This window comes from Oncorhynchus kisutch, linkage group LG8 (assembly GCF_002021735.2).
Source record: "Oncorhynchus kisutch isolate 150728-3 linkage group LG8, Okis_V2, whole genome shotgun sequence".
In the NCBI taxonomy this organism is placed as follows: domain Eukaryota; kingdom Metazoa; phylum Chordata; class Actinopteri; order Salmoniformes; family Salmonidae; genus Oncorhynchus; species Oncorhynchus kisutch.
This window is the reverse complement of record NC_034181.2, coordinates 18,243,485-18,254,651: the sequence shown is the minus strand read 5'-3', so window position 1 is coordinate 18,254,651 and position 11,167 is coordinate 18,243,485. Positions and strand designations below refer to the sequence as shown.

General features: G+C 43.7%; 1 long non-coding RNA gene across 1 annotated transcript in view; it reads right to left on the bottom strand.

The window, feature by feature from the left end:
- Positions 1-291: 291 nt before the first annotated feature.
- LOC109895149 (uncharacterized) overlaps positions 292-11,167 on the bottom strand; it is a 49,611-nt gene continuing 38,735 nt past the window's right edge. The window contains exons 4-5 of the long non-coding RNA XR_002255949.2: positions 763-849; positions 292-628 (exon numbers count right to left, since the gene is read on the bottom strand). This is a non-coding gene — a long non-coding RNA (uncharacterized LOC109895149). The remainder of the gene's footprint in view (positions 629-762; positions 850-11,167) is intronic.

The window sequence follows — 11,167 nt, the reverse complement described above, 5'->3', positions numbered from 1 at the left end:
CTGATCAATTTGATGTTATTTTAATGGACCAAAAATGTGCTTTTCTTTAAAAAACAAGGACATTTCTAAGTGACCCAAAACTTCTGAACGGTAGTGTACGTACACACTAACAGAGCTTGATGAGGAATGTGTGAGAGAGAGATGGCTAAGTCACTTCAGGCTGGGCGAAATACACCCAACACAAATACTTTTTTACAGTATCACTCTCAGAGCAAAATGACGAAACAAGACCCATTACAAACATCTAAACGCGGCAGAGGAACTAGAGAAAACATGGCAATGAAGAGGCAGTACATGTCAGCCCATCTACTGTATTGACAAGATCATACAGAATAGTTTCAGAGGAATATGAGCTCACATCAGCCTGTTCTTTACACAATAGAAAAGGTACCAGCATCACTTGGTACATAAGAATGTTCAGAAACATATAGTACCAATAGTTATGAGAAGGCTCAGCTGGGCGGGTCAGTACCAGTTGTGTGCCAGCTCATACAACCATCTCCTCCACCACTCTGCGAGCTGATTGGTCCTTCTCATTCTGGACCAATGAGAGATAGCGCCTGGCCAGAGCCTGCTGCCCAGAGTCCTCTTGAACCATCAGCTCCCCATACAGATAAACACCCATGACCTGGAGAAAACACACGCACACACATATGTACAGTATACATACAGAACATACAGAAACACACACACATGTACAGTATACATACAGAAACACACACATGTTTTTGCACAAGGGCCAGTTATGTAAGTGCGTGTTACCTAGTGGTGAATGAGGAAGTGCTCCACATCTCCATAAGCCTGAGAGTATTTGTGTTTGACCAGCAGCTCACACCAGCAATGCCTCACCTGAAAGAAAAACAACAGGCATGCAGATACATGGAAGAGCTCATGAGGGTCATAGTCTGACACGGAGAATCATTTACTAAGAACAATAAAATATATAACATTTTAGGCCAACAATCTTTCTCTCTCTCTGTGTCGTCCGTTCGTCCGTGTGTGTGTGTGTCTGTAAGAAAAGGCCTGGCCTTTTCCCCAGAGGATCAATGGCAGCTCTGTTGCCACGGTCACCAGAGAGCTCAGAGACTGTCCCTCTCCCCGCCTCCCTCATCATCCCTCCTCATCCTCTCTATGTGTGTCCCTGTGTGTGTGTGTGTGCAGCTAGGTCACTCCGGATCCAAGGCGATATTCAATGTTCATCCAGGTCCCCAAGACGTCGGGAGATGCTTTCAGGCCACTAGGTGCAATGGTGAGCGATATTGTCATCAAGAAGGCTTGCTAGGGTGTTGTAGACGGAGATGTAGGATGGGCGTAAACTGAGAGCTCCGGCTCCCAGTGTTTAGCTCCCCTGGACAAACGTTGAATACTGAAGGCAAACTGTGAGATCTTCTGTGTGTGTGTGTGTGTGTGTGTGTGTGTGTGTGTGTGTGTGTGTGTGTGTGTGTGTGTGTGTGTGTGTGTGTGTGTGTGTGTGTGTGTGTGTGTGTGTGTGTGTGTGTGTGTGTGTGTGTGTGTGTGTGTGTGTGTGCGTGTGTGTGTGTGTGTGTGTGTGTGTGTGTGTGTGCGTGAGTGTGCGTGTGTGATGGGAGTGATCTGTGAGTTAAATGATGAGAGGGTGTTTTTTTCTCTCCTAGATGATACATTTTCCTCGATGGAAGCAGCAATACTGAGGAGGATTATTTTTCTTCTCATGTCTTGATTGATGTTCCACACACGCCCACACAGATGTATGCACAGACAAACGAGTGCAAACACACGCACACGTTCACACACACTGTTTTCCCTTCCACCTGTGTTTGGGCGCGTGAGAAACAGTGAGAAACAGAGCTGGGCAACACTCCATTGATAGCAGTGTCTCTGAAAGCACCCTTTACCTCTGGAGCCTTGTAAATAAACATGAGCTTAATTAGGCCTCAGATGGCCTATCTATCTCTTCACTCTCCTTCTTCTCTATCGCTTAACTCTTTTCCCTCTTCCCTCTGTCATTAACCCCTCTCCCTTCTTATTTCCTTCACTTTTGCTCTGTCTGTCAACATCCCGCCATCTGACATATCATTCACTATCTTTCCGCTCTTCTTTATTTCCCAATTCTCTACCTTCTCTTTCCATTTCTATTTATCATTAGTTCTACAGTACACCTCAGAAAATGTATTAGCACACTAGCAACCAGGTGTAATGCTACATCACTTATAACAGGAGGCTATCTATCTTAGCAACCAGGAGTAATGCTACATTACTTATCCAAGATGGTGTAGCAGTCAGGCGTCTTCATCTTCGTCTTGTCCTGTCCCGTGTATATATCTTTTCATATCGTTTCTTCTTTGCATATATATATTTTTTTCAATTCTTAACCTCAACGTCAACATACTCTCCTGCAATCCGCCTCACCCAATGTGGTATGGATCTGCTATTATCTTTACTTTAGAACCGGAACCCCCAACAGAAGCTAGCCAGATAACTAGCTACTAGCTAGTAGTCAGGCTAGCCACTGCTAGCTGTCATCAGCTAACCTTTAGCCTGGACATCTCCTGACAGTCTAGCTAGCTGCTATCCGAGTGGCTACTCCTGGCTAACGTCTCTGTCCCAAAAAAAGCACCAAATATCCTGGAGCTAACCTATGCTAGGCCCATCTCCCAGCTATCTGAATAGGTCCATCAGCCACTACTTGGTCTACAATACCTATTTTGCCAATTGGCCTGGACCCCTTTTACAACCGATACGGAGCCCCGTTCATCACGCCTGGACTAACGACGTAATCCGCCCGAGGGGGTTTTTCAACAGGCTCCTCCGTCGCGACGTCCCCTGAATGCCCATCTGCTAGCCTGCTAGCTGGGGCCCGCTAGCTGTCTAGAGCATACCGGACTGTTAGCTGAAGAGGTCCATCAGCCAATTTCTTGGGCTACTATATATATTTTGCTAATTGGACTGGATCCTTTTACTACACGGAGCCCTGCTGATCCATCACGACTGGTCTGCCGACATTACTGCACGGGGGGGCTACAACAGACTTCTTCCGTCATGACGTCCCTCTAAGGCTCTTCTGCTAGCCTGCTAGCCCCGGCCCACTAGCTGTCTGAATCGCCGTGTCTGCAGCCTGCCTATCTACTCACTGGACCCTATGATCACTCGGCTATGCATGCCTCTCCCTAATGTCAATATGCCTTGTTCATTGCTGTTTTGGTTAGTGGTTATTGTCTTATTTCACTGCAGCCCTGCTCAATATGCCTTAGCTAATCATTTTGTTCCATCTCCCACACAGGTGACCTCTCCTGGTTTAAATGGTGTCGTTAGAGATGATACCTCTCTCATCATAGGTTTACCTCCACTGTACTCTCATCCTACCATACCTTTGTCTGTACATTATGCCTTGAATCTATTCTACCATGCCCAGAAACCTGCTCCTTTTACTCTCTGTTCTGAACGTACTAGATGACTAATTCTTATAGCCTTTAGCCGTACTCTTATCCTACTCCTCCCCTGTTCATCTGGTGATGTAGAGGTTAATCCAGGCCCTGCAGTGCCTAGCTCCACTCCCATTCCTCATGCACTCTCATTTGCTGACTTCTGTAACCGTAAAAGCCTTGGTTTCTTGCATGTTAACATTAGAAGCCTCCTCCTAAAGTTTGTTTTATTCACTGCTTTAGCACACTCTGTAGCCGTGTCTGAATCCTGGCTTAGGAATGCCACCAAAAACCCTGACATTTACATCCATAACTATAACTTTTCCGACAAGATAGAACTGCCAAAGAGGGCAGAGTTGCAATCTACTGCAGAGATAACCTGCAGAGTTCTGTCTTACTATCCAGGTCTGTGCCCAAACAATTTGAGCTTCTACTTTTAAAAATCCACCTTTCCAGAAACAAGTCCCTCACCATTGCCGCTTGCTGCAGACCACCTTCTGCCAGCTGTGCCCTGGACACCATATGTGAATTGATTGCCCCCCATCTATCTTCAGAGCACGTGCTGTTAGGTGACCTAAAATGGGACATGCTTAACACATTAGCCATCCTAAAATCTAAGCTTGATACCCTCAATCTCACACAAATGATCAATGAACCTACCAGGTACAACCCCAAATCCTTAAACACGGGCATCCTCATATCATCCTAACCAACCTGCCCTCCTCTGCTGTCTTCAACCAGGATACACCTCTGCTGTCTTCAACCAGGATCTCAGCAATCACTGCCTGTGTCCGTAATGGGTCTACTGTGAAACGACCACCCCTCATCACTGTCAAACGCTCCCTAAAACACTTCAGCGAGCAGGCCTTTCTAATCGACCTGGCCCGGGTATCCTGAAAGGATATTGACCTCATTCTGCCAGTAGAGGATGCCTGATTATTCTTTAAAAGTGCTATCCTCACCATCTTAAATAAGCATGCCCCATTCAAAAAATGTAGAACCAGGAATAGATATAGCCCTTGATTTACTCCAGACCTGACTTCCCTTGACCAGCACAAAAAAATCCTGTGAAGTACTGCATTAGCATCAAATAGCCCCCGCGATATGCACATTTTCAGGGAAGTTAGGAACCAATATACACAGGCAGTTAGGAAAGTAAAGGCTAGCTTTTTCAAACAGAAATTTGCATCCTGTACCACAAACTCCAAAAAGTTCTGGGACACTGTAAAGTCCATGGAGAATAAGAGCACCTCCTCCCAGCTGCCACTGCACTGGCGATGTCATTTACAAAATAGCCTCCAACACTCTACACAGCAAATTGGATTTAGTCTATCACTGTGCCATCCGTTTTGTCACCAAAGTCCACTGGCTCCAGGTCATCTATAAGTCTTTGCTAGGTAAAGCTACAGCTTATTTCAGCTCACTGGTCACCATAGCAGCACCCACCCGTAGCACCCGATCCAGCAGGTATATTTCACTGGTCACCCCCTCAATTCTTCCTTTGGCCGCCTTTCCTTCCAGTTCACTGCTGCCATTGACTGGAACGAATTTAAAGAATCACTGAAGCTGGAGACTTATATCTCCCTCACTAACTTTAAGCATCAGCTGACAGAGCAGCTCACAGATCACGGCACATGTACATACCCCATCTGTAAATAGCCAATCCAACTACCTCATCCCCATACTGTTATTTATAAAAAGAAAAATAACATTTAAATGGTCCTTTGCACCCCAGTATCTCTACTTGCACATTCATCTTCTGCACATCTATCACTCCAGGGTTTAATTGCCAAATTGTAATTATTTTGCCACTATGGCCTATTTATTGCCTTACCTCCCTCATCATTTGCACATACTGTATATATACTTTTCTATTGTGTTATCGACTGTATGTTTGTTGATTCCATGTGTAACTGTCACGCCTTGGTCATAGTATTTTGTGTTTTCATTATATATTTGGTCAGGCCAGGGTGTGACATGGGTTTATTTAGTTGTGTTTCGTATTGGGGTTTTGTAGGCATTGGGATTGCGGCTGAGTAGGGGTGTAGCATAGGTTTGGCTGCCTGAGGCGGTTCTCAATCAGAGTCAGGTGATTCTCGTTGTCTCTGATTGGGAACCATATTTAGGTAGCCGGGGTTTCACTGTGTATTTTGTGGGTGATTGTTCCTGTCTCAGTGTGTTTGTATTCACCAGATAGGCTGTATAGGTTTTCACGTTACGTTTCTTGTTTTTGTATTTTGTCGTGTTTATATCTTTCATTAAACATGTATCGAACTAACCACGCTGCATTTTGGTCCGACTCTCCTTCGACGGAAGAAAGCCGTAACAGTAACTCTGTGTTGTTGATTGTGGCCAGGTCGCAGTTGTAAATGAGAACTTGTTCTCAACTAGCCTACCTGGTTAAATAAAGGTGAAATTAAAAATAAATGAAAATAAACATCAGTTATAACAGGAGGCCATCTATCTTAGCAACCAGGTGTAATGCCACATCCATTTTAAAAGGAGTACATCTATCTTAGCAACCAGGTGTAATGCCACATCAATTTTAAAAGGAAGCTATCTATCTTAGCAACCAGGCGTAATGCCACATCAATTTTAAAAGGAAGCTATCTATTTTAGCAAGCAGGTGTAATACCACATCCCTTATAGCAGGAGGCTATCTTAGCAAGCAGGTGTAATACCACATCCCTTATAACAGGAGTCTATCTATCTTATCAACCAGGTGTAAAACCACATCCCTTATAACAGTAAGGGAATACCCCCCCTGAAATTGACAAAAAGGAATGGAAACTTATTGGCACCGTACGAAACATATACACGATGTACAATACCACTCAAATGGACGTTGTTTCATTCAAATCTTATTGCAAATGCCAAGTGTCACACAGCAAAATTCCAATAGATGGCGAGCGCGCTCCACGGTAAATGTTCATATTGCAAATGCACATCAAGTCAAGAACCAAGGGTCAAATTTTGAACATGAGATTTTTTTTTCAAAAACATAGCACCCCCTTTAAAAAGTGCTTTCTGGACCTACTTTCAAAAAAAAATGTCGATTATATATGAATAAGAACTGTATGAACATACTTTTGTCATATTTTATTGTCATATTTTTTTAAATTGTCTATAAGGCATATGTTTTGTCCATTTGCAATATGATTTCATAGGAAGTCAAAAGTATAAGTCAAAAGTCAGTGAACCATTGCCAAATGCCATAAGAATTGTCCAAATGCAAAATGAAAGTATTGAAAGTGCCAAATCAGGATGTTATGTCCAAAATGCCATTTGCCACATAGGATGTCGGATTCCAAACCCAAAAGTCAGTGAACCATATCAAAATGGCATTTATACTGCACAAATGATATATAGCACTATGTTAAGCCATGAATCAACCTAGATGGTCTATTTGTCATGTATGATAAGGGAGAAGTGGGACTCTGTTGTTTAATAAAATAAAAAAAATGTAACGTCCAAAATGACCAGGGGCGCTGCCTATTGGATGGACACAGGTGGGGGATGGTCCCTACCCAACCGTAGACCCCTTGCACCCCCTTAAAGGCATACAATTTTTTTTTTTACAAATGTGCTCCTGGTAACCCATTCCAATCACCAGGTGCACGGCTGTGGGCATTTACCATCACAAATTTGACATGCTCAAAAATAATGCAGAAATGCAAAATTGACTGGCCTGATGAACTCGGGATGGCCAGGCAGTGATAGTGGTTCCTCTCCATTGCTCGTTGTGTGGATTTCATCATGTCCATTTGGTAGTGTTTTTTCACTGTTGAATCTTATTGCAAATGTACTGTCCATTTGCAATATGTTTCAATAGGCATTTTCGATCACGAATTTGACATGCTCAAAATTGACTGGCCCGATGAACTCGGGATGGCCGGGCAGTGATAGTGGTTCCTCTCCATGGGTGGGGGGGGGGTTCTCCCTACCCAACTGTGGACCCTTTGCACCCCCCTAAAGGCATTAAAAAACCCGTTCCAATCACCAGGCGCCCGGCTGTCCATTTGCAATATGTTTCAATGGGCATTTACCATCACGAATTTGACATGCTCAAAAAAACTGCAGGAATGCGAAATTGACTGGCCCGATGAACTCGGGATGGCCGGGCAGTGATTCTGGTTCCTCTCCATCGTTCTTTGGTGTTGATTTCAGAATGTCAATTTGGTGATGGTCTATCACTGTTTAAACATATGGCAAATGGACAAAAGTCAGCCAGCAAGTCACCGTCCATCAGTCAATTAGATATCATTCTGACACCAAACTGATACAAGATGACACCACACCCACTTTTTCCAACTCGTTTAGAAGCCAACTATCACATGTTTCAGAGCAGGCCCAAAATTCACAGCGTCTAAACCATAATAAAAACATAAAACACACAGTTACGTTCTAGCTGCGGGTCCAGTTCTAACATTATGTGTAGGCCTAGCTGAGGCAACCCCGAATCCTATGTTCCGAATCCCAAGAGATTATGGCTATGCCATTGCAGGCTTTGTGTGTCTTTAAGCCCCGCACTGTGTCACTCCATCCTTGCTGTGTGTGTGTGTGAGAGAGAGTTTTTTCTTTGACATCTGTTGGGAGAAATGACTGATTTACAGTTCATGAGAGTTGCCTAAACACATATGAAGTTTAGGAAACATCTGACCTTTTTAACCCTTCGAAACAGCCACTCTGACCCCAATTTTAATTTTTTAATTTTTTTTACCCCCTTTTTCTCCCCAATTTCATGGTGTCCAATTGTTGTAGTAGCTACTATCTTGTCTCATTGCTACAACTCCCGTACGGGCTCGGGAGAGACGAAGGTTGAAAGTCATGCGTCCTCCGATACACAACCCAACCTAGCCGCACTGCTTCTTAACACAGCGTGCATCCAACCCGGATGCCAGACACAACACTGGGGTCCCTCAGGGGTGCATGGTTAGTCCCCTCCTGTAATCCCCGTTCACCCACAACTGCGTGGCCAAACACGACTCCAACACCACCATTCAATTTGTTGACGACACAACAGTGTTAGGCCTGATCATCAACAACGACGAGACAACCTGTAGGGAGGAGGTCAGAGACCTGGCAGTGTGGTGCCAGGACAACAACCTCTCCCTCAATGTGAGCAAGACAAAGGAGCTGATCGTGGACTACAGGAAAAGCCGGGCTGAACAGGCCTCCATCATCATCGACAGGGCTGTAGTGGAGCAGGTCGAGAGTTTCAAGTTCCTTGGTGTCCACATCACCAACAAACTATTATGCTCTAAACACACCAAGACAGTTGTGAAGAGGGCACGCCAACAACTTTTCCCTCTCAGGAGACTGAAAAGATTCGTCATTGGTCCCCTGATCCTCAAAAAGTTCTGCAGCTGAACCATCGAGAGCATCCTGACCGGTTGCATCACAGCCTGGTATTGCAACTGCTTGGCATCTGACTGTAAGGCACTACAGAGGGTAGTGCGTACAGCCAGTTACATCACTGGGGCCAAGCTTCCTGCCATCCATACTAGGCGTGTTAGAGGAAGGCCCCAAAAATTGTCAAAGACTCCAGTCACCCAAGTTATAGACTGTTCTCTCTGCCACCGCACAGCAAGCAGTACCGGAGCGCCAGGTCTAGGACCAAAAAGCTCCTTAACAGCTTTACGCCCAAGCAATAAGGCTGGTGAACAATTAATCAAATGGCCACCCAGACTATTGACCTCCCCCCAGTGACCCCTAATAACATATACAAATTACTTTGACTAACCTATACCCCCGCACATTGGCTCGGTACTGGTACCCCCTATGTATAGCCTCATTGTTGTTATTTTATTGTAACTTTTTAAATGTTTTAATTTTATTTTGACTTTAGTTTATTTAGTAAATATCTTAACTCTATTTCTTGAACTGTTTTGTTGGTTAGGGGCTTGTAAGCAAGCATTTCACTGTAAGGTCTACAGCTGTTGTATTTCAGCGCACGTGACAAATAAAATTTGATTTGATTATAAAACGACCCTGCAGGTCTCTCTTCTCCTCTCCTCCTACACATGAGGAGTGTCCTTGGTGTGGTATGGTGTAACATACTTATTTCCTCTCTGGACCCTTCAACCTAGCATGGGCTTCAAGGCCTTCTGTGGTACAATGTGCCCTATGTGCTTGACCGACAGATGGCCGTTACAAACACACACATACACATCCTATCACATGAAACCCACATGAAAGGAAGCTAGCCACAGTCACGCATTCACTCTCAGTACATGCAAACACACTCATTCGTAGGCACAGACATATACTTCCACATGCATTCACACACACATGATCATGATCACTCACACACCTTCAAACACAATCACACATGCATGCGTTTAACGTGTTATGGCAGCAATCCCGTTAACGGCATAATTGTCATCAACAACCGCTGAATTGCATTGCATGAAATCACAAGTGCAATATAGGAAAACACAGCTTAGCCTTTTGTTAATCCACCTGTCATGTCAGATTTTGAAAATATGTTTTACAGCGAAAGCAATCCAAGCGTTTGTGTAAGTTTATCGATCGCTCGACAAAACATTAAGTACACTTAGCATCAAGTAGCTTGGTCACGAAAATCAGAAAAGCAATCAAATTAATCGTTTACCTTTGATGATCTTCGGATGTTTTCACTCACGAGACTCCCAGTTACACAATAAATGTTCCTTTTGTTCCATAAAGATTATTTTTATATCCAAAATACCTCCATTTGTTTGGCGCATTATGTTCAGAAATAAACAGGAAAGAGCGGTTACGACAATGCAGACAAATTCCAAATAGTTTCCGTAATGTCCACAGGAACATGTCAAACGTTTTTTTTATAATCAACCCTCAGTTTGTTTTTTAAATATATAATCGATAATATATCAACCGCAAATGTCTTTATCAGTAGGAGAGGGAAAAGCAATGGTTGTCCAAACTCTGTTGCGCAAGCAAAACTCATGCGACCACTTGACGCAATGTTATCTTTCTGGCTGATTTTTCAAAATAAAAGCCTGAAACTATGTCTGAAGACTGTTGACACCTTGAGGAAGCGATAGGAAAATAAATCTGGTTGATATCCATTTAAATGGAGCAGAGGGAGGCTATGGAACATGGAGTTTTCAAAATAGAAGCCACTTCCTGGTTTGATTTTCCTCAGTGTTTCGCCTGCAATATCAGTTCTGTTATACTCACAGACAATATTTTACACTTTAGAGTGTTTTCTATCCAATACTAATAATAATATGCATATATTAGCAACTGAGACTGAGGAGCTGGCCATTTACAATGGGCACATTTTCATCCAAGCTACTCAGTACTGCCCCTGCAGCCATAAGAAGTTAAACCAGTGCTCTCACACACTATCCTTCACACCAAATTAACTGCTCACACATATCTCACACACATTCTACAACACCTACATGGAAGGACAGAGCACTAACCATAACGTTGGTTGGTTGGGAAAGGTCCGTAATTAAGTATTTCACTGTTAGTCTACACCTGTTGTTTACGAAGCATGCAACAAATACAGTTTGATTTGACAAGCGTGGTGTGTACAGCAGTAGCTATATAGGATGAGCCATGACTAGGATATATATATACATATAAAATGGGTAAAACTGTATATAAACATTATTAAAGTGACCAGTGTTCAATGACAATGTACATACAGTAGCAGCGGTCTCTGCAGGTTAGAGTACCGGTAGTCGCAGGCTAGTGACAGTGTCTAAGGTTCAGGGCAGGGTACTGGGCGGAGGCCGGCTAGTGATGACTTTCTA